The sequence below is a fragment of the Antechinus flavipes genome, chromosome 5 (assembly GCF_016432865.1).
Source record: "Antechinus flavipes isolate AdamAnt ecotype Samford, QLD, Australia chromosome 5, AdamAnt_v2, whole genome shotgun sequence".
Classification (NCBI taxonomy): domain Eukaryota; kingdom Metazoa; phylum Chordata; class Mammalia; order Dasyuromorphia; family Dasyuridae; genus Antechinus; species Antechinus flavipes.
This window is the reverse complement of record NC_067402.1, coordinates 291,675,816-291,701,779: the sequence shown is the minus strand read 5'-3', so window position 1 is coordinate 291,701,779 and position 25,964 is coordinate 291,675,816. Positions and strand designations below refer to the sequence as shown.

At 38.9% G+C, this 25,964-nt stretch overlaps 1 protein-coding gene across 2 annotated transcripts in view; it reads left to right on the top strand.

Annotated features, from left to right (window-relative positions):
• Positions 1–25,964, top strand: part of SHISAL1 (shisa like 1) — a 121,801-nt gene that overhangs the window by 30,760 nt on the left and 65,077 nt on the right. Inside the window, exon 1 of one of the 2 annotated variants that reach the window (XM_051962336.1) lies at positions 17,602–17,741. The exons of the other annotated variant lie outside the window; for it this stretch is intronic. The gene's annotated coding sequence lies outside the window, so the exon portion shown is untranslated. Of the gene's footprint in view, positions 1–17,601; positions 17,742–25,964 lie in introns of those variants that run through there. 2 annotated transcript variants of the gene reach the window in all.

Genomic DNA, 25,964 nt, shown 5'->3' with positions numbered 1-25,964 from the left:
GCCCAGCTTAGAATCGAACAGGATGAGACTCCCGGGCAGCTGGGAGGCAAAATGCCCAAATGTGCGCAGGAGGCAGGCGCGGAGAGCGACTTCTTCCCTGGAGAAAACGGGGAACACGTCGAGTTCAAAGTTTAAGCTGCCTTGGGCAGCCTGGAAGGGGAGCAGGCTGTGCACAATGGTATCCTCCAGGAGGGGCATGGAGATGGGGGGACTCGGCCGCTCAAAGTGGGGGAGCAGCTCCCGCAGCCGAGGGGCCAGCCCGAGGTGGGGGTTGGCGAGCTCCTCGGCTCTGGGCATCAGGTTCAGCACCAGCAGCAGGTCACTCCACAGGCCGGGCCACTCGCGCATGCTGAGGGCGCTGAGGGCCGGCTCGGTGGCCAGCCACTGCAGGATGAGGCGCAGAGCCGGGAGCAGCCCTTCTGCAGAGAGAATCTCCAGCCGCTCTTGCAGCGCCTGGGCGTTGGGAAGGGTCCAGCTGCTGCCAAGGGCGTTTTCCTCCGAGGGCCTCTGCTCTTCTCTGTCTCCTGAGAGTCCTTCACTGAAGCTGCTGTCCGAGTCGGGGAGGGAACAGACAGAAACGTCCCCCCAATCTTCACTGTCGTCTAAGACGCGGTAGGAGTCCCAGGTCCCATCCGGCTCCGAGACTTCCATCGGCTCGCTGTCCTCCCAGGAGTCTTCAGGGCCAGGAGGTGCAATGGAGAAACGGGGCTCCCGTTCCCTCCCCGAGAACTCGCCGGCGTTAACCGAGGCGCGCTGGGGAGCGGGAAGCTCTGGCCCCGGCTTTTCCAGCCGAGGCTTTTTACTCTTGGGCTCCGACGTTTCATCCCTCTCTGGCGCCAAGCGGCTCTGCACCGCTGCCTGGATGTTCCCGCCCAGGAGGCGCACAATCTGGGAGAAGAACACCAGGCTGAAGGAGAGCGCCATCTTGCTTAGTTCCGACTTGGCTCTCTTCAGGTTCTCCAGAGTCAAAATGCAGAGGATGACCATTTGGAAGACGACTTGATTGGGCAAGAGCGAGCCGTGCTTCTGTTCTGCTCTCGGGCCCCGGGCCCACCCTTGGCCGCCTTTGAGCGACAGGTAAGAGAGACACAGCTCAGAGTCCTCCAGGACGCTCTGGCACAGTCTCTCCAGCTCCGGGTGTCTCCTGCCATTGGGCTTCAGGAGGCTCTGGAGATACAGAAAGCTGACCAGCAGCCTTCCCACATCTTCACGCGCCTTCTGCTCTGGACCCAGTGTCCCGAGCGGACCACGCGGAAGCCGCCTGTACTCCTCCTCCATTTTCAGATAGATTTGCTCCAGACCCAGTTTGGCGCCAGCGTGGGGGACTTTTGAAAAGAGGCAACACTGATAAAAACACATAGCCTCCACATAAGAAAATTTAGCTCCGGACAGAGTTGCCAGGTGCAGGAAGGGCAAGCCCAGGTCGGGAATGAGCGACAGAGCTCTGTAGTAGTAGCGTTTGGCTTGCTTCTCTCCGGAGTCGGTGAACTCCTTCAGATAGTGGTACAAGTCTCCAATCCGAAGCAGACAACGATGACAGAACTTCCTGGCCCAGTCCATTTCTTCCACGGAGGCAGGGCCTGCCCTCCTGGCTGGACTCAAAGGCTGGCTTGAAGGCCAGTAGATGTAGTTTTCCAATTTCAGCTCAAACTGTGCCTGCACAGAAAAGAAAAGGCGATGGTAGACATGAATTCCATTTTTGAAGTGCTCCCGGTAAGCCCCTTCAGGGCTCCAACGATCCACGAGGGCCCCCTTGAGCTTCCTCAGCGTTTTGAGATCATAGTACACTTTGGTCCACAGCAGCTCTTCTGCGGCCAAGCCATAATCTCCCGGGCTCAGCAGGATGAGTCGAACGGCAAATTGTTCAAGTTGGCTCCTTAGGGCCGTATAGTGGGGCTGGAAAACCTCTTGGTGGGCTGTCTCCCTCGCGAGGAGGGCGTCTAGCTGCTGAGCTGATTGCACCATCCCCAGGAGAAGTTGTTTGGTTTGGTTTGGTTCCATAGTTACAGATCGCATCGGTTTGGTAATTGGTGCAGTGAAATCCAAGTCCACTTTTACCAGAAAATTAGGGATCCCCCTCAGAGAAAGGGAGAGCGAGAGAAAGGTCCCTCACCTAACTGGTGCAGTGAAATCCAAGTTCACTGTTCCCAGAAAATCACAGATCCCCTCAGGGAAAGGGAGACCGAGAGAACCCTCCCTCACCTAACTAGTGCAGTGAAATCCAAGTCCACTGTTGCCAGAAAATCACGGATCCCCTCAGGGAAAGGGAGACCGAGAGAACCCTCCCTCACCTAACTAGTGCAGTGAAATGCAAGTCCACTGTTCCCAGAAAATCACGGATCCCCTCAGGGAAAGGGAGACCGAGAGAACACGTCGTTCACCTACCTGGTGCAGTGAAATCCAAGTCCACTCTTTCCAGGAAATCACGGGTCTCTTCAGGGAAACTCAGACCGAGAGAACACGTCCTTCACCTAACTGGTGCAGTAAAGGAATGAGTGGCCGGCAAGCAGAACTCTGCTTTATATGCAGGAACTTGTGTTTTGAGTTGACACCTTCAAAGACTTGGCAAACCCAAAAAAGGGCTAAGTAGGTGCTTAACAAGCAGGTACTTAAGAAAGTGCTAAACCCTGGAAATGATTGAAGGTGTCAACTCTTCGGAGAGTTTTCAAAACACTCCTTGAAGGCGTGTTCCAACTTCCCAAAAACTGCTTTGAGTTTACACCTCTTTTGAGTTTACACCTTCAAAGACCAGCCAGACCCCAAAAAGGGTTAAGTATGTGCTTAACAAGCAGGTACTTAAGAAAGTGCTAAGCCCTGGAAGTTCTTGAAGGCATGTTCCAACTTCCAAAAAACTGTTTAAAAAAAAAAACACTTTATTGTCATCACTAAAAAAAAAAAAATTTTTTTTTCTTTTTTATTTGTTATTTATTTATTGATATAGACATGGTAGTAGTATTGCTGGATCCGAAGGGTTTGACGTTTTACAGCTATTTGGGCACAGGGCCAATTTAATCAATAGACTGGTGAGAACAATATACACCTTGCAGGATTTTGCGCTAAAGACTTTGCCCTAGATAATTTGCTTCCAGCATATAAATCAGGGTTCTGCCTGCAGGCCACTCGTTCCTTCACTGCACCAGTTAGGTGAGGGACATGTTCTCTCGGTCTCCCTTTCCCTGAGGAGATCCGTGATTTTCTGGGAGTGGGCTTGCATTTCACCTCACCACTCAGCGGCTGTTGCAAACACAGGTGCAGTCCCTGGAGACGTCCCTCCCGCTGCTCCGCATTCAGACGGCAATTTCCCCTTATCTCATCGTGGTCACCGTGGCTCTCTTCCAGCACCTGCCCCTGGTGAGGAAGATGGCCCAGAGCGGGAGATTAGTCGTCACTGTCCCCCGGATCGTGATTGATGAGTTAGAGGGGAGGAAGAGGGAAGCCCCTGCCCGTTACGCCCTGAGGTTCTTGGAAGATGAGCTGAAGCAAAGGAACAGGCGTTTTTGGTGCCAGGTGCAAGTGCGGGGCAAGTTGATGAGGCCCAGGTTAGGAGGAGGAGACGCTCCTGCCTGGAACCTCTACAGCATCCTCTGCGGCTACGAGGAGGTGCTGCGGACCGTCGGGGAGGAAGTCGACAACGTCCGAGGTATGGTGACCATCCTCACGGCTCTGCACCTGGCTCAGGGAGCGCCCTTGTCGTCTCCCCTGAGCTCTGTGTCTGAGGCTGCTCGCAAGGCCGGGGTAGCCATTGACCACGTCTTTCCTTTCTACACTCACTGGAAGGCCCTTAGTTGTAATTCAGAGCTCATAGTTTCTTAGGGGGCAGGATTTCAGTCATTCATTCCACTGAAAGAATACCCAAACCCTCCCCGCCCCAAACCCAAGACAAAGAAATGTGTTTTTCATATGGTTTTTATTAATTTGGTTATTGATATAGTCAATTAAGAAATGTGTTTTTTAAGTCGGCCTGATAAGAGCAAAGAAAGAGTTTAAAGGAATTAGAGTAGGTAATGAGGAAACCAAACTATTACTCTTTGCAGATGATATGAGGGTATACTATGAGAACCCCAGAGAGTCTACTAAAAAGCTATTAGAAATAATGCATAACTTTAGCAAAGTTGCAGGATACAAAATAAATCTACATAAATCCTCAACATTTTTATACATCACCAACAAAATCCAACTGCAAGAGACACAAAGAAATTCCATTCAAAATAACTGTTGATAGCATAAAATATTTGGGGATCTATCTACCAAAGGAAAGTCAGGAATTATATAAGCAAAACTACAAAAAACTTTCTACACAAATAAAGTCAGATTTAAATAATTGGAAAAATATTAAGTGCTCTTGGATAGGCTAAGCGAATATAATAAAGATGACAATACTCCCTAAACTAATCTATTTATTTAGTGCTATACCAATCAGACTCCCAAGAAAATATTTTAATGACCTAGAAAAAAATAACAACAAAATTCATATGGAAGAACAAAAGGTCGAGAATCTCAAGGGAATTAATGAAAAAAAAATCAAATGAAGGTGGCCTAGCTGTACCTGATCTAAAACTATATTATAAAGCAGCAGTCATCAAAACCATTTGGTATTGGCTAAGAAATAGATTAGTTGATCAGTGGACTAGGTTAGGTTCACAAGACAAAATAACTAAAGCAATCTAGTGTTTGACAAACCCAACGATCCTAACTTTGGGAATAGGAATTCATTATTTGACAAAAACTGCTGGGATAACTGGAAATTAGTATGGGAGAAATTCGTCATGGACCCACACTTAACACCGTATACTAAGATAAGATCAAAATGGGTTCATGATTTAGGCATAAAGAACGAAATTATAAATAAATTAGAGGAACATAGGATAATTTATCTCTTAGACTTGTGGAAGAGGAAAGAATTTGTGACCAAAGATGAACTAGAGATCATTATTGATCACAAAATAGAAAATTTTGATATCAAATTTAAAAGCCTTTGTACAAACAAAACTAATACAAACAAGATTAGAGGGGAAGCAACAAAGTGGGAAAAGATTTTTACAGTTAAAAGTTGTGATAAAGGCCTCATTTCCAAAATAGATAGAGAATTGACTCTAATTTATAAGAAATCAAGCCATTCTCCAACTGATAAATGGTAAAAGGATATGAACAGACAATTTTCAGATGATAAAATTGAAACTATTTCCACTTATATGAAAGAGTGTCCAAATCACTATTGATCAGAGAAATGCAAATTAAGACAGCTCTGAGATACCACTACACATCTGTCAGATTGGCTAAGATGACAGGAAAAAATAATGATGAATGTTGGAGAGGATGTGGGAAAACTGGGACACTGATGCATTGTTGGTGGAGTTGTGAATGAATCCAACCATTCTGGAGAGCAATCTGGAATTATGCCCCAAAAGTTATCAAACTGTGCATATCCTTTGATCCAGCAGTACTACTACTGGACTTATACCCCAAAGAAATACTAAAGAAGGGAAAAGAACCTGTATGTGCCAAAATGTTTGTGGCAGCCCTGTTTGTAGTGGCTAGAAACTGCAAAATGAATGGATGCCCATCAATTGAAGAATGGTTGAGTAAATTGTGGTACATGAATGTTATGGAATATTATTGTTCTGTAAGAAATAACTAGCAGGATGAAGACAGAGAAGGTTGGAGAGACTTAAATGAACTGACGCTAAGTGAAATGAGCAGAACCAGGAGATCATTACACATTTCAAGAATGATACTGTATGAGAATGTATTCTGATGGAAGTAGATTTCTTCAACAAAGAGAAGATCTAATTCAGTTCCAATTGATCAATGATGGACAGAAGCAGCTACACCCAAAGAAAGAACACTGGGAAATGAATGCAAACTGTTTGCATTTTTGTTTTTCTTTTTGGGTTATTTTTACCTTCCGAATCCAATTCTTCCTGTGCAACAAGAGAACTGTTCGGTTCTGCACATATATATTATATCTAGGATATACTGTGACATATTTAACATGTATTTGCTTGCCATCTGGGGGAGGGGGTGGAGGGAGGGAAAGGAAAAGTCGGAACAGAAGTGAGTGCAAAGGATAATGTTGTAAAAAAATTACCTAGGCATGGGTTCTGTCAATAAAAAGTTATAATTATTAAAAATAATTAAAAAAATTTTCCTTCTGTTTTTGTTGTTGTTGTTGTTTTTGGTTTGTTTGGTTTGGTTTGGTTTGGTTTGGTTTTTCTCTAAAGAGGGATGGCATCTTTCATCCGGAGTCCTTTGGAATTGTCCTGGATCTCTGCACTGCTGAGAAGAGGCAACTTATTCAAAATTGCTCATTGGACCAAATTGCTGTGATTGTGTACAAAGTTCTCCTGTTTCTGCTCACTCTGCTATGCGTTGGTTCACGGAAGCCTTTCTGATGGTTTTCTGCAATCTGTTTGTCCCCTTTAATAACACAATGCCCTTTCAACCCAGTGACAGATCACAACTGGAGCTGTCTGACTGATGGGCGACTCCGCCATTGCCACCATAACAGAATGGTTGTAGAAATTTTTGCACAAATAGATGCTTTTCCATTTTGTTTTTATTTCTTTGGAATATAGACCTGGGAGTGCATCGCTTAGTCTGTGTCAAAGGGTGCATAAGCAAGATAACTGTATACATATGTATACATTGTTGGATTTAGGCTATATTTTAATATATTTAACATGTATTTGACTACTAGGGAAGAAGGTGGGGGAAGGAGGGGAAAATTTGGAACAGAAGATTTTGCAAGAGTCAATATTGGAAAAATGACCCATGCATATGTTTTGTCAATAAAAAGCTATAATTTAAAAAAATTGACCCTTGCAAAACCTTCTGTTTCAAATTTTCCCCTTCTTCCCCTCACCCCCTTCCCTGTATGGCAGGTAGTCCAATACATGTTAAATATGTTAAATCCAATATATGTATACATATATACAATTATCTTTCTGCATTAGAAAGATTGGATCTAGACAGAAGGCAAAAATGCGTGAGAAGGAAAACAAAAATACAAGCACGCAATAACAAAGAGTGGAAATGCTATGTTGTGGTCCACAGTCATTTCCCCTAGTTTTCTCTCTGGGTGTAGCTGATTCTCTTCATTAGTGAACAATTGGAACTGGTTTGCATCATCTCATTGCTGAAGAGAGCCACATCTATTAGAGTTGATCATCCTGGGTTTGCTCATTTCACTCAGCATCAGGAAGTATAAGTCTCTCCAAGCCTCTCTGTATTCATCCTGCTGGTCATTTCTTACAGAACAATAATATTCCATAGCATTTATATACCATAATTTATTCAGCCATTCTCCAATTGACAGGCATCCATTCAATTTCCAGTTTCTAGCCACTACAAAAAGGGCTGCCACATTTTCGCGCCTGTGGGTCCCTTGTTTAAGATCTCTTTGTGATATAAACCCAGTAGAAACACTGCTGGATCAAAGGATATGCACAGTTTGATAACCTTTTGAGCATAGTTCCAAATTGCTCTCCAGAATGATTGGATCCTTTTACAACTCCATCAACAATAGATCAGTGTCCCAGTTTTTCCACATCCCCTCCAACATTCATCACTATCTTTTCCTGTCATCTTAGACAATATGAGAGGTGTGTGGTGATATCTCAGAGTTGCCTTAATTTGCATTTCTCTGATCACTAATGTCACTGATTCCTAAGATGGGATTGACCTTCATCTCCAAATGTAGGGCTCTGGTGTGTGCCTGTTTTTATGAAAGGGTACTTCATGGCTGAACAACCACAATGTGTGCACATATCAGGAGGCAGTATGGGACGGGGGTGCTAGAAAGAACATTGGAAACCTGAGTCCAAATCCTACTCAGTAATCAATCAGGAAACAAGCATTTCTCAAGTACCTACTTATTTATGAAATACCTATCTTAGGAAGTCTCCTATGCAAAGGGGAGGAGCATGTATTTGACAGGTACGGGAGACAGCCAGCATCTAGCATGATCATTGCTGTTTGACTATGACTAAGTCTACTTGGACTCTGGGCCTCCATTTCTTCATATTCATAATAAGCACATTTGCTCAGTTTTTGAATAATGTACTCACAGTCATCAATCTTTCCAATAGGCAAGCAGGCAAGAAAATAAGTTTATCCACATTCTGCTTCATGGGTCCCCAAGTCAGTCATTACTCACCATGACTATATGGCTGATGAGGAGATCTTGTCATCCATGATGTGCATATTTCATAATCAATTCATAATCAATCAGATGATGGCTTTGAATTCATCTTTGGCCCAGCCATCATCCATATGATCTTGGTTCAAATCACTAAAGTCTGGAGACTTTGGTTCCTCGTTTGTAAAATTAAGGGTTTAAAACACATAATGACCTCTCTAGTGGGGTCATTCCATCTGTGACCTTTTGATGATTCACTAGACAAGAGAAACACCTCGGAAACAACCCCAGGATGTCATCCAGGATGACAACCACCTTCATACTCACATAGATTGACCCACATTCCTTCACCTTGTATATAATAGTAACACTAGTCACTCTCTCACACATGTCACTCCAAATCTGACACATACGCTATTCTCTACCCACTTTATACGCCATTCTTGACATAGTGTCACAAACACTCAGGGGTAGGCTTCCAACTTCCTCGATTCTACCAACTGCTAACATCAGGAAAACACTGACATTTTCTTTTATAACACATGGGGTAACTTGTACCACAAGCAGTAATAAACCCTCTTCACTTTGGCACAAAGATGTCATCTTTTTCAAAATCTAACAGCAAGTATGGTGATTTCCATTACAGATGAGATACTTGAGGCTAGGGAAGGGACGCCACATAGCCAGCATCATATAACAAGATCTCATACAATGTCAGAGATGGAGGGAACTTGAGAAATTTTATAGTCCAAGCCTATCATTCTAAGAGCAGGGGTAGAGACTAAATAGTTACCGGAAGATCTCTGATGTGAATTCAAGTATAGCTATTTCATAGTGGACAATGGAATTCCCATGGACACAGAAATGAAAACCTGAGCTGAATAAATGCCCAAGAGGAACTGTCTGCCTTAATTGTGTTTGGCATGTGACTTCCAAATGCCTGGTACTTGCCGATAATACACTTGGAAATGGAGTTTACAAAACCCACAGAATGCCAAGGATGGCAGTAACCTTAGAAAAGGCAAACTGGGCCCCGGCACGCGGCATTCTGAGGAAGTCAGCATTGACGAGAGTTGTTCTGCTAAATGGAAACAGATTTGTTGTCGTTTTCTTGCTGGGCCTAATTTATCTTGCTGCTCTCTCTTTTTTTCTTCTCTGCCTCCTAATTTTTCCTGGGTGCAGTAGGATTAGATGTTTTAAAATACTTCTAAAATCAAGCAAGATGTAGCTCTTAGCTGACCCATGAAATTGGCATGCAGATCTGAGGGATTGTTCTCCAAATTCTAACTTGGATTCTGGATTCTGGGTCTTCCAAGGATGAGGATGGTTGAATCCTATTTACTTTAGACTTCTCTAAGAGGTGGCTGGCTGATTTGCTGAATGCCATGGTTTATTGAGAGATTTTAACATATTTCCATAATGTATGTTGTCTTCATAATTGAAAGAAATGCTAGATTTCCATTAGAGGTTAGTGTAGATAATGATGTCTTTTTTTCCCCTTCCAAGTTTACAAACTTCCTTGAATCTACTCATTGACTCCATGTGTGTTTGCATGTGTGTGTGTGTGTGTGTTTATGCGTGTGTGTGTGTGTGTGTGTGTGGAGCTGGGGTGGGTGGGAGAGGGAATGAATACCAGGGTTAAGAATTCTTGATCTAGATCAACTACCACTCTCAGTTTTGTAAATAAATACAACATATCCAATTGTAGTCAGTGTGACAAAGGGGAAATGATTTGAAATTGGAGTAAGAAGGTCTTCTCCTTACCACATGTGCATTCTTTTCTCTAGGTCCCAGTTTGTTTATAGATAAATGAGGAGTTTGGGCAATCACCAGCACATAATGTTGTCCATTATTTGATTGACTAGTTAGATGACATCTGGGTTCCTTCCAAATTAACTTTGGGGGTTCTGATATTCTGTAAGTTAATCTTTCCTGAAGGATTTAAAAGGGATTCCAGTCATTCATTTGTTCACTAATTCTGTTGTTTACTCATTTCCCTGTTTGTTTATTCATTCACTTGTTCGTTTACTCAAAGCTATAAATTCCTTCACTTCTTCATTTTTAACTTATTTATTTCTTTGTTCACTTCCTTATTTGCTCACTCATTTGCTGTTCATTCATTTCTTCATCCAAAACTGAGACCTGTTAATATCTTAGCTTAAAAGGGCCAAGGTCTCCCACTGCATTCAGGGCCATCTCTACTCATCCTGATCTATTCTGGCCATTGGGCCCAGATGGCTCTGGAGGAGAAAGTGATGCTGGTGGCTGTGCACAACCCTCCCTTATTTAAATCTGAGCCATTTGCATGTCATGGCATCCTGAGGCCATGGTCCTCTTCAAGAACAAAGGACAAACAACAGTCGCACACACACTCATTTTATCTTTCCACTCACATTCAAACACGTATTCATTCTTCATGTATTTATTCACTCATTCATTTGTTCATTGCACCGAAGCATAAAGCAAGAAGACAGGCTGATTAAAAATGTTTGGCACTCTTCTGGAAGATATCAAATGCACGTTACTAATGGATGAAAGATTCATTGTAAAGCTAGAGATCCTCCTTATGTTTCTCTTTGTGAATAATGATGAAATTAATACAGATTTCTTCATCAATTAGTTGAAATACCCCTCAACAAAAGGTATAGTTACTCAGATGAGATCAGCTTAACAATGTATGGATGGCCCCTCAAGCTTATCCATCAATATATCTTAGACAGAAAGTTTTTATGAATGCTCAGTTGGATTCATATTGGTCTCCTGCCACCAAGGTTTGTTCCACTTCATCACAATATTTTTTAGGAATGGATTTTGAAGACTCCCAAATGGAAGGGATGGATTTTCATAATGGTCATTAACCTAGTCTCAATCCCAGTTCTTCACCTCTAAGCATAAGAGTGAATACAGTAGTTAAGTCTCTACTTCCATCTGATTTTTATTATTTTAAGTCAGTCATTTAGCTAATCAGTAATGGTTTTCCACAAGCTTGATTGTTTTTGACTTGATAAAATGGATAAAGGCCTCATAGGGTGCAAGGCAGCCTTCAATTAGATAGCCTGAAGGCCTGCTATTGAAATTTTAGATAAAGGCAGACAGGGCCACAGCCCTTAAACAAAGGCTGGAGCTGGGGGGAAGGTCCATCAGGAGGAGCAAGTATTTTCCAAATGCAAGTTATTCTGTACCATAAATGATGGCTGCCCAGAATCTTAAATAAATGAATTGTATTTTAAGCACAACAAATGGCAGCCACTCCAGGTTCAACAGATCAAAAGATTTTTTAAGAAGTTTTCTTCTGTTAAAGGGTCTACCAGCTGAAAGAGTCTAACATGATAATAACAGATATTGCTGTCACAGCCCCTGTGAAACCTGGGCTTTGACTCACAAACAACCCTTCTCATGTTGCAAGAACTCCTTTATTCTGATCAAGGTACAAGGTGACTGTGTACAGGGATGCCACCTGGGGTTTATAATCCTAGATGGGTTTGGTGTATATTTGGAGAGATGAACTAGGACACCCTCATTATAGTTGGAGCCTTGCAAATGTGGTTGTTTTTGTTTTTGTTTTTCCTGAAAGAAGTTTAAGCTCCTTTTATGATGAAAAGAATACTGGTACCAAGTTAGAAGATCAGGATTCAAATCACTCCTTTGACACTCACCAATTATATGACTAGGCACCTCAGTGTCTCTGAACCCCTGGGCTTTGGTGTTTATAAAAGAACCATCTGAAGACCCTATCATTCTATAAATTTATCGAAGGCAGCTCCCAATGAGAAGCTTTCTTCACCTCAGAAGAACAGCCATTGCCCTGAGACTTTTAGTATTGAAAGTTTCGCTTTGAGAAGCCCCTTAGTGAATTGCCTCAGGTCTCCCAGCCAGGGTGGATTTAAGCTTAGGGTACCAGTGCTGAAGACGACTGAAATCAGTAAGACTCTACTTTCCAAGGCCTCATGGTCTAAGTGGGAGTAGTGAGGTCTTCCTGAACATTGGTCTTTTCTCTGTTGGCTGTGCTAAGTAGACTGTATCAGTAGAGTAGTAGTCTTTAGTTCCATGGTGGTCTAGGATGTGGGGAGTGGTTATTGTAAACCTTAAAAGTGCTTCTAGATGGAATTGGGATTATTTTTTTAGGCTTTCACTACAATGATACAGAGCCCAATTATTAACAAGTATAGGGGTACAAGGTCAGCAGGATGCCCAAAGGTCTGGCCTTCATCCTTGGTGTCACAGATCTGCCCATCTCTATTTGGGGATCTGTATCTTTTTTCCTTCTCCCTTGTACTCGGCGCCCACATTCACTCCCTGTCATCGCACAAAAAGCTCAGTAGGGCTGGTTTATTTTTGCAACTGTGAACTGATTTGGGAAAAGAACCTGAAATTCCACACTTCTTGGGAAAAGCTTAGACTGCTTGGGAATCAAGGGTCGCTGGAGACAGATATTTAAAGTGCTCTTGTTAGAGAAGTTCTGGTGTTCAAAAAAGATCCTGGTGTTCAGCACCTTGGCCAGCTCTTGTCATCCTCAGAGACCTTACCTGTTCCGTGGGAGCTAGAGATGAGGTTGTGGTTATAAGGCTAAGGACTTCCTCTCAGAGTTTCAGTTTTTTTGTTTTTTTGTTTTTGTTTTTGTTTTTGTGTTTTGTTTATTTTTGCAGAGGTGGGTGAATGGGTTTGCTTTTATTAACATTTTTTTCTCACCTAAATCCTGATTCTTTTTATCTCCCCTTGTGGCTAGCATAATTCTCTGTACTTAGTAGATATCTTATAAATGTTGAATGAATAATTGACTTACCAGGATCTCCTCACTTCCAGCCTCTTTCCCCTCGAGTGCATCTTTCATGCCCCTTCTTCAGTAATCTTCCTAAAATGTCTCTCCTATCCATCCTTTCTTTCTTAAACAAATATAGATTAAGAACTTACCAAGTTCAGAATGACAAGCTAGGTGCTGAGGAAGAAATATGAATATAAAGACGCAAGGTAAAGATGGATAAGATTCAATTCCTGTCCTCAAGGAATCTGTGGTTTTACAAGGATAAATATACACATACACACAAACACATACATTTAGAATGCAAAATTAGATTATGTGTCTGAAGAGAAGAACAAGCAAAGAATTGTATTTTAAAAGTTTAAAGAGACCATTTCTGATTGGGAGAAGCAAGAGGTGGGGGAGATCAGGGAAGGTTCCCAGGAGGAAGAGGCATTGAATCTAGAACCTGAAGCATAGCAGATATATCAACAGTCAGGAAAGTGGAATACTTAGCCATAGGGAAAAGTAGGAGTAAACACATGTTAATGGGAAATTGTTGAATCTGCACCAGAAACAATGAGTTGTCCCCTTGTCTAGAGAGTCACACATATGGAGAAAATTAACATGACCAAACCAAAGCCTTTACTCTCTGTTCCCAATGCCTAGAATGCCTTTCCTCCCTCTTTCTTCAAAGCCTAATTCAAATAACACTTAAATGAGGTGATGAAATGTGAAATCAGCAGAAGCAGAACTGTGTACATAGAGAACAGCTACACATTTATAGATGCATCGTGTCTGGTGTGTGTGTGTGTGTGTGTGTGTGTGTGTGTGTGTGTGTATGATGAAAACAGGTCTTAATGTTGCAGAGCTTCCAATGCACTTGAGAACAGAGTAATTTTGTTTGTGGTCCGTTAATTCACTTGATCCCATTTTGCTAAATGTTGAAGGTTTAGGTAAGATTTTATTTCTTTTGTGTGCAATTATTTGACTTAGATTTGATTATTAAAATATAGTAAGGAGATTTTAAAGCCAAACTCAAATGCTGAGGCACTCTCATCAAGGTGACTGAATAAAAGCAAGCATAAAAGGCCAGTTCTTTCCACATTAGTCCATCAAGGTTTTTTTTTTTTTAATTGAAACATTTTCTTTTCTTTTCTTTTTTTTGCTGAGGCAAATGGGGTGAGGTGACTTGCCCAGGGTTATACGGCTAGGAAGTGTTAAGTATCTGAAACCAGATTTCAACTCAGGTCCTCCTGACTTCAGGGCTGGTGCTCTATTCACTGTGCCACCTAGTTGCCCCGAAGCTTTTTATTTTCAAAACATATGCAAAGATAATTTTTCTTTATTGACCCTTGCAAATCCTTGTGTTTCAATCTTTCCTCTTCTTCCTCCCATCCCTATCCTAGATGGCAAGTAATGTAATCCAATATATGTTAAACATAGTAAAAAAAATGTAAATCGAATATAGGCATGCATTTTTATACTTTTTTTTCCTGCACAAGAAAAAATTGATGAAAAAGGAAGAAAAATGAGAAAGAAAATAAAAATCAAGCAAACAACAAAAGAAGTGATGATTCTAGATGGCTCTCATCATCACAAGATCATTGGAACTGGCCTGAACCATTTCATTGTTGAGAAGACCCATATCCAATAGAATTGATCATCATATAATAATATTGCTGTTGCTGTGTACAATAATCTCTTGGTTCTGCTCATTTCACTCAGCATCAGTTCAAGTAGGTCTCTCTGAGACTCTCTGAAATCATTCTGCTCGTTTCTTATAGAACAATAATATTCCATAACATTCATATGCCATAACTTATTCAGTCATTCTCCAACTGATAGGTATCCACTCAGTTTCCAGTTTTTTTCCCCTGCAAAAAGGGCTGCCACAAACATTTTTGCACATGTGAGTCCCTTTCTCTCCTTTAAGATCTCTTTGGGATATAAGCCCAATAGAAACATTCCAGCAAGAGTTCTTAAAAGACTATTGGACTGAGAAATGATCAAGAAATCAAAGGAGAAACTCCAATAAGTGCATTTTGCCAGACTAATCCCAAACAAAGACAGAACCATGTGCCTATGGACATTGAGAAAGGGGTCTAGCCAGAAAATCCAACTTAAGAATATAGATCATGGAAGATTTCCAATGCACGGACTAGAGATAAGTTAGGGAAGGCTAGAATCTGAAGTTGTATGTCAAGAGGCAAGGACATGAGAGTATAAATGAAGGGACCTAGATGAGAGGTCTATTTAAGGGTTTTTGGAGCCATCAGCTGTTTCCCTATTTCCAAATGAGGGTTCCAAAATCCTGCGAGAGAGGCATAAAATTTCAGGGAAATAATCAGTGTCTTCAATCAAAGCATTCTACTTAGATAGCTTCAAGTGCAGGATACTCCTTGGATGCTTTTGATGCCCTTGAAAAATTCAGTGTTCATTACTTTGGCTCCAAATAATATAGAGAAGTATCAGAGAAGGTGTCATTATTCTTTCCAAAAGAACACATTGGATGGCCCCAATGCAAAGTCCCAATTCAAGAAGTAAGGCTGGAGAAATGAACAAAGCAAAGAAAAAACAAAGAAGTGAGTCAAAAGAAGATAACATCAATTATAACAAAATATTATAGGGTTAGAGGATCTTATGAAACAAACCCAGAAGAAAATAACTATATCATTTATAAGCAAAACCTTGAAGAAATTCATATGCATATCAACGTTATGGAAGAAACAAAATAAGAGTGTTTAAGTGGCTATCTAAATGAAATGGAAGCTATAGGGAAAAGAATGAGAAAAGAAATGAGAGTTCTAGAAGGAAGAAAAAAGAGGAAAATAAACAACTTAGTACCAGAGGTGCAAAATCTTTCTCAAGTAACCGACTCAGTCATCACTTCCTCTAGGAAACCTGTCCTAATTCCCTTTTTTGGACCTTCTTTCTCAGTCCTCGCTCACATAACACTTTGTTTTTGCCCTTTCTCCAATGCACTTATCATCATGGTGGGTCATAAAGTTAGTTATCTGTACCTTATCCCCTAATAACCAGCAAATTCCCTATAGGCAAGGATTCTGTCATATCGACACCCTTTCTCTCCCCTCAGCACCCAACATTGGGTTCTTTACACAGCAAATAAATGTTATTTAATGAATGAATGAATGTTCATTTTTCCAAACTTATTCAAGAACTATTGTACTTGAGGGTTCTTCTAAAATGATACCCAACTCCCCTAGATTTATTCAAAAATTAATTGACCTCAGCAAACATTCATTAAAGATCTATTTTGTATAATCCTATTTTGAGAATTGGAAGAGGTAGAGGTCAGCAAAGCCCTACCTTCCAAGGTCTTGCAATCTAGTTGTGAGGAATAAGGTACATGCATCACTAATTCAAATACAAAATAGAACATGCCTTTAGGCAAAGAGTCCAGGAGGGAAAGATCCCCTTGGATGATCAGAGAAGATCTGGGGGAGGCAAGATGGTGCTGGATATCCACTATTGTATACAATTTTTAAAAGTTGGAGGGCAGAAGACATGCTGGTATGAGTAATGCAGTAAATAAAGACAGAATCAGGGAACATGGGATGTGCCTTAGGGATAATGAGTAGTCCAGTTTTCTAAAGTTTAGAGCACATGGATAGACGTGGGATGTGAAATGAAATGGAAAAGCAGGTTTTTGTTATTGTTCAGTTATTTCAATCATGTTTAACTCTCTGTGAGAGTTTTCTTGGCACTAGAGTGATTTGTCATCTTCTTCTCCAGCTCATTTCACAAGCAAGGAAACTGAGGTAAAGAGGATAAATGATTTGAACTCAGGTCTTCCTGACTCTGTACCTAGTACTCAATCCATTATACCCCAAGGTAAGTTTTAGCCAGATTATAGGGAGCCTTGAATGCCAGGCTAAGAGGTATGGATAATTTCTCTTAGCACACATTTCTATATACTTTATAGTTTTCAAAGTGGTTTGTCTCAAAACCTCTTTGTCAGAAAGAAAATTCCTGTTACATTTATTTATTTTACAAATGAAAAATTGAGGCAGAGAGAGGTTATCCTTGCCCAAGAACACACAACTGATAAAGGGCAAAGTCATGTTTCAAATCCAAAGCTTCTGATTTGCCATCAAGGGAACCCAGGTTTAAATTCCCGCTTTGACTTTACTGCCTGTGTGGCTTTGGCTGAGGCAATATGGTGTCATGAGTAGATACTGTATTTGAAGTCAGGAATATTCATGTGCAACTCCTACCTTACATATTTATTTAACTATGTGAACCTGGGCAAGCTAACTATTCTCAGCCTCAGTTTCCTTATCTGTGAATCTGTATAAAAAAAAAAACGTAGGAGTTTGGCTTCTGAAGTTCTTCCAGCTCTAGACCAATGGTCTTCTGAGCCTGTGATAAGGAAAGATTCATTAAGTGCTGTGGGCTGGTGCTGGCCATGGTACTGGGGCAGAGAATGATTGATTACGAGGGACTAATTTACACCCTTGAGAAGCTCCCAGGATAACCTACAGGTTTCATTTCTTCACTTGTAAACTGAACAAGTGGGGCCAAATGATCTGATGAGTTCCTTCTTTAAATCCATACTCCTGTTTAGTCACTAAAAAGAGTTCTATAGAAACTAGCTCTTATTATGACTCAACTGCTGATGGCATTCTCTGATTTCTTATTGTGATGTGATGCTGACCCCAGGTTCTCCAAGCTGTGACCCCAGAGCACAAACTGGGGTGAATCCTACCAAGCTAGATGGGCATCAGGCCCAGGCCAAGTGACAGACTGTATGGCTGTTGTCTGGAAACAGTCCCGGCTCACCAGAAGGTCAGCCCAGTCACCAGATTTGCTTGGTCACAATTATGTGTGAATCCACCTACTAAGGTATGAGGAAGTTGGGATCCATGCCAGCTAATGAATGGGAGGGATCCACATAGGAGAAATCATGTCTCTCCAAGCCTGTTCTGCTGTTAGTATTCAGTTTTTTGGCCAAATTTAAGGAGCAACTGTTGCAGTTGAGGGTGGGGACACCTGTTTGGCCCTGCCCCGGCGCCATCACTGCTTCAAAAGCCAGATCTCCTAGATGGGACTTAACCAGCTCTCCTGAGGCAGAGATGCATTGCCGCCTCCCCGTGGTTCTGATGCTGTGTGTGCTTAAAATACATATATCGAAGGATCCAATTATAAAACCAAACAGAGTCCTCAGAACTGCCTCCTCAGCTCCTGCTGCTGGGCTTCCTCCTCACCTGCTGTTCTCTGCTGCTTCCCTCCCCCATGCCATAGGACAACCTGAACAGACACTGGCTGGCACCAAGTACCCTGGTGGCTCCTGTCATTTTAGAGTCTTAATAAAGATGCCCACTGCCAACTTCCCAGTGCTTAGGTCCCAGTTTTCTCTTTTAGGTTTTCCTATAGAAAGTTCAAAAGTATGACACCTGCAGGGAATCTTATCTTAGAATGACCTGACCAGGTGAGAGTATTATATTTTCAGCTTCCTTTCATGCAGCGCAAGCATTTATGGGGCAGCCACTACATACCCTCATAGAGATTTTGGTCAAATGGTGGTAGGGGGGAATACATCATGCACAGAAATAACCACCCAATCCAATATTCCTTTATTAAGTGCCTCCTATGCAATTTTTCTAAGCTTAACCTTGTCTGTGTCCTAATCCCATTGGGCATTTAGTCTGGTAAAGCTCATGGACCCCATCTTAGGATCATGTTGTGAAATGAATAAAACAAATAGAATTACAAGGGAAGCCAACTCTACTGGACTATAATTTGTGACCTAAGTTTGCAGAGCTCAGGTTAGCATACCTGCTCTAAGACTTTACTATTCAGCAGATGCAGTTCTACCTGAGAAAGGTCTCTCAAGACTTCTCTCTACTAATGAAGCCCCAGTTCTAACCCCAAATAAAAATGGATAAGCATTACAATAAATGCTAGGTTTAGAATAAAGGGACCTTAGAAACTGTGGAGCCCATTCCCTTGTTTTTACAGAGAAGGAAACTGAGGCCAAGGAGAATCCGTGACTTTTCTAAAATCATCTTCTTTCAGAAAGATTCCATATGAAGGCAACTCCTCATTCTTCATTTATTCACTTCATAGACATTTATTAAACAATCTTGTGTGCAGGCTCTTTATTCCACCCTGAGGATATAAAGGGGGGAAGGAAATAATTCCTACCTTCAAAGAACCCTAAGTGAATGAATGAAGCATTTTAAATGTTTATTATGTGCTAAGCACTGTGCAAAGTAGTAAAGACATAGAAATAAAAGTAGGATAGTAGAGTATTCTCAGGAGTTCCTATTCCAAAGGAAAAGATATTGCATAGGAAAGGTTTAGCTGTAAGTCACATGGGAAGGTCCCTTAGTCCTTACAGGGCAGAGGCAAAGCAGATGGTAAGGCCTCATCTTTTTTTTTTCCTTTAATATTTTTTCAATTACATGTAAAGAAAGTTTTTTACATTCATTTTATAAGATTTTAAGTTCCAACTTTTTCTCCCTCCTTCCTTTCCCCTGCTACCCTTTTCCCAAGATAACCTGAGGCAAGTTATAGAGGTATAGTCACATTAAACATATTTTCACATTAATCATGTTATGAAAGAAGAATCAGAATAAAAGAGGAAAACCACAGGAAAGAAAAAAACAAGAGAAAATAGTATGCTTCAATCTACATTCAGACTTCACAGTTTTTTTTCTCTGGATATGATGAGCATTTTCCAGCTTGAGCCTTTTGGAATTGTCTTGAATCATTGTATTGCTGAGAAGAGCTAAGTCTTTCGTATTTGATCATAATATAATGTCGGCATTACTGTGTACAGTGTTCTCTTGGTTGTGCTCACTTTACTCAGCATCAGTTCTTATAAGTTTGAAGGTTTTTCCTAAAATCTACCTGCTCATCATTTCTCATGGCACAATACTATTCCATTACATTTGTATACCACAGTTTGTTCGGCCATTCCCTAATTGATGGGCATGCCCTTCGATTTACATTTCTTTGCCACCACAAAAAAGCTACTGTAAATATTTTTTGTACATATGGCTCCTTTTCCATTTTTTATGATCTCCTTGGGATACAGACCCAGTTGGCTATTTTGGAGTTAAAGAGTATGTGCAGTTTTATAGCCCTTTGGCAATAGTTCTAAATTGTTCTTCAGAGTGGTTGTATCAATTCACACCTTTCCCAACAATACATTAGTATTCCAATTTTCCCACAACTTCCCAAACTATTTATTATTTTTCTTTTCTGTTATATTAGCCAATCTGATGGGTGTGAGGTAGTACCTTAGAGTTGTTTTAATTTGCATTTCTCTAATCAATACTGATTTAAAGTATTTTTTCATGAATAGTTTCAATTTCTTCATCTGAAAACTGCCTGTTCATATTCTTTGACCATTTATCATTTGGGGAATGAATTTATTCTTACAAATTTGACTCACTTCTCTAAATATTTTAGAAATGAGGCCTTTATCAGAAATATTGGCTATAAAAATTGTTTCCCAAATTTCTGCTTCCCTTTTAATCTTGGTTGCATTGGTTTGTTTTGTGGAAAAACTTTTAAATTTAATGTAACCAAAATTGTGCATTTTGCATTTGATAATGCTTTCTATCTCTTGTTTAGTCATAAATTCTTCCCTTCTCTGTAGATCTGTAAACTATTATTTGTTCTCCTAATTTACTTATGGTATCACTCTTTATTTCAAAATCATGATCCCATTTTGATGTTATCTTGGTATATAGTGTGAAATATTGGTCTATTTCTAGTTTCTGCCATGCTATTTTCAGTTTTCCCAGCAGTTTTTGTCAAATAGTGAATTCTTATTCCATAAATTGTAATCGTTGGGTTTATCGAACAGTAGATTTCTATAGTCATTTACTTCTTTGGGTACTAACCTATTCCACTGACCTATCATTCTATTTATTAGATACCAAATAGTTTTGATAACTTCCACTTTCTACTATAGTTTTAGATCTGGTATAGCTAGGCCGCATTTCTTTGCATTATTATTTTTCATTAATTCCCTTGATATTTTTGACCTTTCCATATGAACTTTCTTATTATTTTTCTAGTTCTATAAAATAATATCTTGGTTTGATTAATATGGCACTGATTATCATTTTTATTATGTTAGTCTGGCTTACCCATGAGCAACTGATATTTGCCCAGTTGTTTAGGTCTGATTTTATTTGTGTGAAAAGTGTTTTGAAAGTGTATTCATATAATTTCTGGATTTGTCTTGGCAGGTAAACTCCCAAATATTTATATTTTCTAGAGCTATTTTAAATGGAATTTCTATTTCTATCTCCCACTGCTGGGTTTTGTTGGTAATATGTAGAAATGCTGACAATTTGTGGGGGTTTATATTATATTCTGGAATTTTATTAAAGTTGTTCATTATTCCAAGTAGTTTTTTTAGTTGATTCTCTAGGATTCTCTAAGTACACCATCATATCATCTGTTAAGAGTGATAGTTTGTTTCCTCATTGCTATTCTAATTCCATCAATTTGTTTTTATTCTCTTGTTGCTAAAGGTAACATTTCTAGTTCAATATTGAATAATAGTGGTGATAATGGGTATCCATGTTTCACTCCTGATATTACTGGAAATGCACCTAATTTATCCCCATTACAGATTATGCCTGCTGATAATTTTAAATAGATACTTCTTGTTATTTTAAAGAAAACTCCATTTATTCCTGTGCTCTTTAGTGGTTTTTAATAGGAATAGGTGTGGTGTTTTGTCAAAAAGCCTTTTCTGATGACTAACAAAATCCAAAAGCAAGAAATACAAAGAGAAATTCCACTTAAAATAACTGTTGATAATATAAACTAATTGGGAATCTATCTGGCAAGGGAAAGTCAGGAACTATATAATCAAAACTACAAAACACTTTCCACACAAATAAAGTCAGATCTAAGCAATTAGAAAAATATCAAGTGTTCATGGATAAGTTGAGTGTAATAAAGATGACAGTACTCCCTAATCTATTTATTTAGTGCTACATCAATCAAACTCCCAAGAAACTATTTTATTGACTTAGAAAAAATAACAATAAAATTCATCTGGAAGAACAAAAGGTCAAGAATTTTAAAGGAATTAAGAGAAAATAAAATGAAGGTGGCCTAGCTGTACCAGATCTAAAACTATATTATAAAGCAGCGGTCATCAAAACCATATGGTACTGGCTAAGAAATTGAGAAGTTGATCAGTAGACTAGGTTAGGTTCACAAAACAAAATAGCCAATGACTATAACAATCTAGTATTTGACAAACCCAAAGGCCCCAGCTTTTGGGATAAGGATTCACTATTTGACAAAAACTGCTGGGAAAATTAGAAGCTAGTATGCCAGAGACTAGACGTTGACCCACACTTAACACTGTATACCAAGATAAGGTCAAAATGGATTCATGATCTAGACATACAGAATGAGATTATAAATAATTGAGATTATATTTGTGACCAATAAACTAGAGACCATTATTGCTCACAAAATAGAAAATTTTGATTATATTAAGTTAAAAAGGTTTTGTACAACCAAAACTAGTGCAAATAAGATTAGAAGGGAAGCAATAAACTGGGAAAACATTTTTACATCCAACGGATCTGATAAAGACCTCATTTCTAAAATAAATAGAGAATTGAGTCAAATTTACAATAGTTCAAGCCATTCTCCAATTGATAAATAGTCAAATGATAGGAACAGACAATTTTCAGATGAAGAAACTGAAACTATTTCTAATTATATGGGAAGGTACTCTAAATCACTATTGATCAGAGAAATGCAAATTAAGACAACTCTGAGATATCACTACACACCTCTCAGATTGGCTAAGATGACAGGAAAAAATAATGATGAATGTTGTAGGAGATGTGGGAAAACTGGGACACTGATACATTGTTGGTGGAACTGTGAACAAATCCATCCATTCTGGAGAGCAATTTGGAACAGTTATTAAACTGTACATACCCTTTGACCCAGATATGTTTCTACTGAGCTTATATCCCAAAGAGATCTGAAAGGAGGGAAAGGGACCCACATGTGCAAAAATGTTTGTGGCAACCTTTTTTGTAGAGGCAAGAAACTGGAAACTGAATGGATGCCCATCAATTGGAGAATGGCTGAATAAATTATGGCATATGAATGTTATGGAATATTATTGTTTGGTAAGAAGCGATCAGCAAGATGATTTCAGAAAGACCTGGAGAGACTTACATGAACTGATGCTAAGTGAAATGAGCAGAATCAGGAGATCATTGTACACAGCAACAACAAGATTATGCAATGATAATTCCTATGGACATGGCTCTCTTCAACATTGAGATGTTTCAAACCAGTTCCAGTGTTGGAAATATTGGAAAAATTACCCATGCATATACTTTGTAAATAAAAAGCTTTAATAAAAAAGCCTTTTCTTCATCTATTGAGATAATCATATAATTTCTGTTCATTTTGTTATTGATATGGTCAATTATGCTGATAATTTTCTCACTGAATCAGTCCTATATTCCTGATATAAATATCTAGTTGTATTATAATAATCATGTAACTATATATATATATATATATATATATATATATATATATAACTATAATAACCCTAACATTTAATTTAATTTTTTGTGCCAATATTCATTAAGGAAATTGATCTATAATTTTCTTTCTCTGTTTTGGCTTTTTCCAGCACCATATTTGTGTCATAAAATGAATTTGGTAGGACTTCTTCCTAGTCTATTTTTCCTAATTGCTTATATAGTATTGGAATTAATTATACTTTGAATGTTTGGTAGAATTCACTTGTAAATATATCTGATCTGGAGATTTTTTCTTAGGGAGTTCATTGATAGATGGTTCAATTTCTTGTGGTTAAATATTTTATTCCCTCTTGTGGGATCTGGGCAATTTATATTTTGTAAATGTTCATCCATTTCACTTAAATTGTAAGATTTATTGACATACTTCTTGGTAAAATAGCTTACAATTATTGCTTTAATTTCCTCTTCATTGGGGGTGAATTCACCCTTTTCATTTTTGATTCTGGTTTTGTGTTTTTTTTTCCTTTAAAAAAAATCAAACTAACCATACATTTATTGATATTTTTGGTGTTTTCCCCCATGAGACCAGCTCTAGTTTTATTTATTAGTTCAATAGTTTTCTTACTTTCAATTTAACAATATTTTCTTGATTTTTAGAATTTCTAATTTAGTATTTAATGGAAATTTTTTAATTTGACGTTTCTCTAGCTTTTCTAGTTGCATGCCCAGTTCATTGATCTGCTCTTTCTTTATTTTATTTATGTAAGCATTTAGAGTTACAAAATTTCCTCTAAGAACTTTTTGGCTGCATGCCATAAGTTTTGCTGTATTGGTCTCATTATTGTCACTCTCTTTGATGAGATTGTTATTTCTATTCTTTTATGTTTGATCCACTCATTCCTTAGAATTAAATTATTTAGTTTCCAATGAACTTTTAATGTCTTCCCAATGTTCTATCTATCTATCTATCTATCTATATATATGTGTGTGTATATATATATATATTGCATCATGATATGAAAAGGATGCATTTAATATTTCTACCTGTCTGAATTTTATTGTGAGGTTTTTATGGCCTAAAATATGGTCAATTTTTACATAGGTGCCTTGTACCTCTGAGAAAAGATTTCTTTCTTTCTATTCCCATTCCATTTTCTCTAGAGGTTTATCATATCTTAACTTTTCTAAAATTTTATTCATCTATTTAACTTCTTTCTTGTTCATATTGTGATTAGATTTATCTAGTTCTAAGAGCAGGAGGTTGAACTTCTCCTCTAGTATAGTTTCTTTCTGTACCTCACTTAATTTCTCTAAGAATTTGAAGTGCTATACCACTTGATTCATGTATGTTTAATAATAATACTACTTCATTGTGGTGCCTTTTAGGAAGATGCAGTTTCCATCTTTTTCTCTTTTGATTAGATCTATTTTCACTTTTGCTTTATCTGAGATTAGGATTGCTACCTCTGCTTTTTTTACTTCACTTGATGCATAATGTATTCTGATCCAACCTTTTACCTTTACTCTGTGTGTAGCTTTCTGCTTCAAATGTGTTTCTTGTACACAACATATACTGGTATATGTTAATGGTTTTTAATCCAATTTGTTATCCATTTCAATTTTATGGGAGAGTTCATTCCATTCACATTCATAGCTTTGATTACTAATTCTGTATTCCCCTCCATTATATTTTCTTCCCTTATTATATTTTTCTTTTTCCTTTCACCTTGTCCCTTCTCACCAGTATTTTGCTTCTACCACCTCACTCAATGTGCCCTCTCTGCTATCAGACCCCTCCCTTTTCTTAAGATAAATTTCTATACTTGAATAAGTATGTATGTTATTCCCTCTTTGAGCCAAATCTGATGAAAATGAGATTCAAACAATGCTCCTTTTTGAGCATTTTGAGTAATTTACTCCATTCTGCCTCCTCCTTTCCTCTTCTCCCAGTACAATCCATTTTTTCACCCCTTAATTTTTTTATATATCATCACATTAAAGTCAACTTATACCCACATCCTCTGTTTATATATGTTCTTTCTAATTGACCTAATAAAATATAGTTTTCAAGAGTTACAAATATAATAAACAGTTTAACCTTATTGAATACCATTTTTAAATTTTCTGTTTACCTTTTTATTCGCCAGTTGAGTTTTGTGCTTGAAAATCAAATTTTCTGTTCAGTTAAGGTTTTTTTTTTTAATTAGAAATGATTGGAAGTCTTCTTACGTTTTTAGAGGTCTATCTTTTCCCTTGAAAAATTATGCTCAGTTTTGCTGAGTAGTTGATTTTTGGTTGTACTGCAATCTCTTTTGCCTTCTGAAACATCATATTTCAATCCACCAGTCCTTTAACATAGAAGCTGCTATTTGATATTTGACATTATTTCCTTCTGATTACTTGCAGTATTTTCTCCTTCATCTGAAAATTCTGGAATTTGGCTACAATATTTCTTGGAGTTTTCATTTTGGGATCTCTTTCAGTAGGTGATTAGTGTATTCTTTCAATTACTATTTTACTTGCTTATTCTATGATATCTAGGCAGTTTTCCTTGATAATTTCTTGAAAG